The sequence below is a fragment of the Hakea prostrata genome, chromosome 9 (assembly GCF_041222555.1).
Source record: "Hakea prostrata isolate BN-2017 chromosome 9, UWA_Hpros_2, whole genome shotgun sequence".
NCBI classification, from domain to species: domain Eukaryota; kingdom Viridiplantae; phylum Streptophyta; class Magnoliopsida; order Proteales; family Proteaceae; genus Hakea; species Hakea prostrata.
In genome coordinates this window covers 34,648,628-34,652,172 of record NC_142608.1, presented here as the reverse complement: position 1 = coordinate 34,652,172, position 3,545 = coordinate 34,648,628, and the positions used below count along the sequence as shown (strand labels likewise).

The 3,545-nt window shown below is 38.5% G+C and overlaps 1 non-coding gene across 1 annotated transcript; it reads right to left on the bottom strand.

The window, feature by feature from the left end:
• Nucleotides 1-2,970: 2,970 nt before the first annotated feature.
• On the bottom strand, nucleotides 2,971-3,077 carry LOC149005153 (small nucleolar RNA R71). The gene has a single exon (XR_016170076.1). It is a non-coding gene; the product is annotated as a small nucleolar RNA R71 (small nucleolar RNA).
• Nucleotides 3,078-3,545: the final 468 nt, after the last annotated feature.

Here is a 3,545-nt window from a genome sequence, read left to right as displayed (position 1 = left end):
TCTCTCTCTCTCTCTTTGGATTATATATATTTTGGTGTCATTTTATTCCGCACTCTGATTATCTGTTTATCTTATTCATGATTCTTTTATTATATGCTTTTACCTGATTATTATTGTTCATGATTGTGTTATCGTGTATGTGGGAGGCATGGTTGCTTGGTACTTGATCCTTGGGACTGTGGATCATATACCCAGGTATGCCCGATGGGGTACCAGCCGGGTGGATGTGATATTGTTCTACAAGAACTTCACCTTTAGAGAGGAGCCAATGGGGGAGAATGATACTAGGCTCATCATCGAGAGTAGGGTGAAGACTACCAACATTCACTTCCCCTCGATACTTGGCTCACATCCTTGATGTCCCTTACATCCAAACTGATCGGAGATGGTTTGAGCCAAGGGCAAAGTCAAATGATGTCATCCACTAGAAGGAGTGAGCTCTCATCTACTTAGGCATATGCATAGGGGAGTGCAGTGAGGTTGAGTCAGTGACCGAGTTGCTTCCATCTTGCCGGGTCATCTCTAGGATTATTGCACGGAACCTGTGGCTGAAGGTAGGACATCAGAGTGAGATTTCACTCATGCAGGCACTGATGACTTTCTCAGTGTACACTCGCTACCAGATAGACTTGGCATATATTATCCAGAATGGCATGATCTATAGAATGACACATCTGGGGGTAGCAAACTTGCATACAAGAGACTTCTTACTTGGGTCTTCCAGCACTTCGGAGTTGACTTCGAGGGCGAGGAGGCTATTCTAGTTGGTCATAGTGGCACTATAGATCACATGTTGGTCTCACAGATGCACTTATTGGATGGATGATAACTCTATGAAATAGAGTTAAGATTGATAACTTTATACTTGAGATGGCTTGATTTAGGAGTAGTTTTATCTTTGTTTTAGTGTTAGTAGTAATTAGATTTTGCTTTATTGAGTCTTAACATGTTGCATCTTATGAAGGTCATTATTGTCACTCTACATGATTGTTTCTTCAGATTAATGGATGAATTTGATTAATCCTCTTTCCCTTGAAAATGTAGGTGAAGATCCATAATAGAAGAAGAACCTGTCCTCTAACTTTGTTGTAGAGTTGCTACAGCATTGCTACAGCAACGGAGCAGAATATTCTCAGATCCAACTCAAATAGAAATGACCAAAAAGGGCTAACTTAAGTGGACAATATTCTTGTAAATACATGATGGTTCTCAGCCATTGATATCAAAGGAAAAGGTTCTAATCCTACAAGCCAATTTTAACCTAGCACTTTGGGGGAAAAGAAGGGTACAAAGGACGCAAAAATGTGGAAGGCAAACTGGGGGAGGAAAAGAGGAGAAAAGAGGAGACTCGGCTAAGGCAAGGAGAGAAGAGAGAACGAATGCTGGAGCTCTTGTGGAAGCAAGGAGCTGCTGGAGTTGCTAATTTGCTGGAGAAGAAGGCTGGAGCTCGTGTGGAAGCATTGAAGCTTTAGTTTCTTCTTGTTTTTATAACTCTATCTTCTTACTTTCTAGTCTCATGACAACTATACTTGGTTTTATGTATTTGAATTCTGTTATGAGCTAAATCTTTGCTGTGTTGGGGTGATAGTAATACCTAAACCTGAATTTTGAGATGTAACTAATCATGTGTTTTTTAGTTTTATTGCAATCCACTTTACTGTTAATGAATTCAGCATGTTATATTGACTAATTCCAGTTCTTGAATGATCTTTCTTGAATGAATGTTATGATTTCATTAATTGGAAGATTAATGGAGTCTAGGTGTTTGTTGAATTGTGTGAGTTAGCATAATCTTTAATTAGGTTGTGTTAATTAGTAGGTTGGGTAGGAATACCCAATTACATCACATTATCATTGATTGGATTGGGTTTAAATTGCATTCTTAATTCAATTCTTCATAGGAATATGCAGATGTTGATTTAGGATGCTAGCTTATGTGTATTGGAAAATACCATATTACCATTCATTCCAAGTTCTTGATTTATCTTGGGGTTGTAGTATTACTTTAGAACTTGCATTATAAAATTCACGGGAGGGGAAACTTGATTCCCAACACTCTTTTCACTCACCAAGTTCTCTCAATTGCTTAATCTTCATTTTAGTTCCTTAGTTTTATTATCTGTCATTTGGTTATTTAGTTAGTCAATCACCAATCAACCTTGTTAATCTCATTTAAATCAATTTTACTTTTACATTGAAAGTTAAGGATATAATTCTCCGTGGGATCGATACTTTACTTATCATTTATTACTTGATTGTGATACGTACACTTGCGTAATATCTTGAGATACAAGCAACAAGTTTTTGGCGCCGTTGCCGGGGAATTTTGTCTTTAATAATTAGTGTAGAAGTAAGTTTTAGTTATCTACTGAAATTTCTTTACTTTGATATTACTTTCCTTTTATTCTCAGGTGCTTTTACCCTTGTATGAGTCCGCTACCTGATCAAGAGTTGATACCCTTTGACTTTGAAATTGAAAGGACATTTCGAGCTAGAAGAAGGAAGTAGCGAGGTTTAGCAGCAGGTCAAACAATGGCTGAAGCAATGAGATACGGGTTGAATAATAATGAGAATAATATGGCAGCTGAGGGTGATGATAGAGATAGAGCCATTAGAGGATATGCTGTCCCAAGGTTGCATGAGCTGAATCCAAGTATAGTAAGGCCAGAAATTCAAGCATTACATTTTGAACTTAAGCCTGTGATGTTCCAAATACTTCAGACTATAGGACAGTTCAGTGGGATGCCAATAGAAGATCCTCATCTCCATCTTAGACTCTTCATGGAAGTAAGTGATTCTTTCAAGATACCTGGAGCAACTGAAGAAGCTTTGAGATTGAAGCTATTCCCTTACTCATTGCGAGATAGGGCAAGAGCATGGTTGAACTTCTTACCTTCACAATCAGTAGCCACATGGAATGATTTAGTAGAGAAGTTCTTGATGAAGTATTTCCCTGCAACAAAGAATGCCAAGTTTAGAAATGACATCACTAGTTTTCACTAGTTGGATGGTGAATCTTTGTATGAGGCATGGGAAAGATTTAAGGAGCTCTTGCGTAAATGTCCTCACCATGGTATTCCTCATTGGATTCAAATGGAGACTTTCTACTATGGTTTAAGTGGACAAACTCGATCCATAGTGGATGCATCAGCAAATGGAGCTATATTGGCAAAGTCTTACAATGAAGCTTATGAGATCTTGGAAAGAATGGCCAACAACTACCAATGGCTAGCTGAGAGAGGTGCTGCAAATAAGAGAGTGGCAGGGATTTATGAGTTAGATGCAAGTGACTGCTTTAACTGCACAAGTGTCATCCCTAACTAGTGTGTTAAAATTCGTAAACTTGGCTACAGCTGTACAAACTCAACAAAATACATCAGTCTCGTGTACATATTGTGGTGGGGAGCATGTCTTTGATAGCTGTCCATCTAACCCAGAATTTGCTTACTATGTTGGTAATTTCAGCAATGCCAATAGCCCATATTCCAACACCTATAATCCTGGTTGGAGCCAGCACCCTATCTACTCTTGGAATGCTCAAGGAT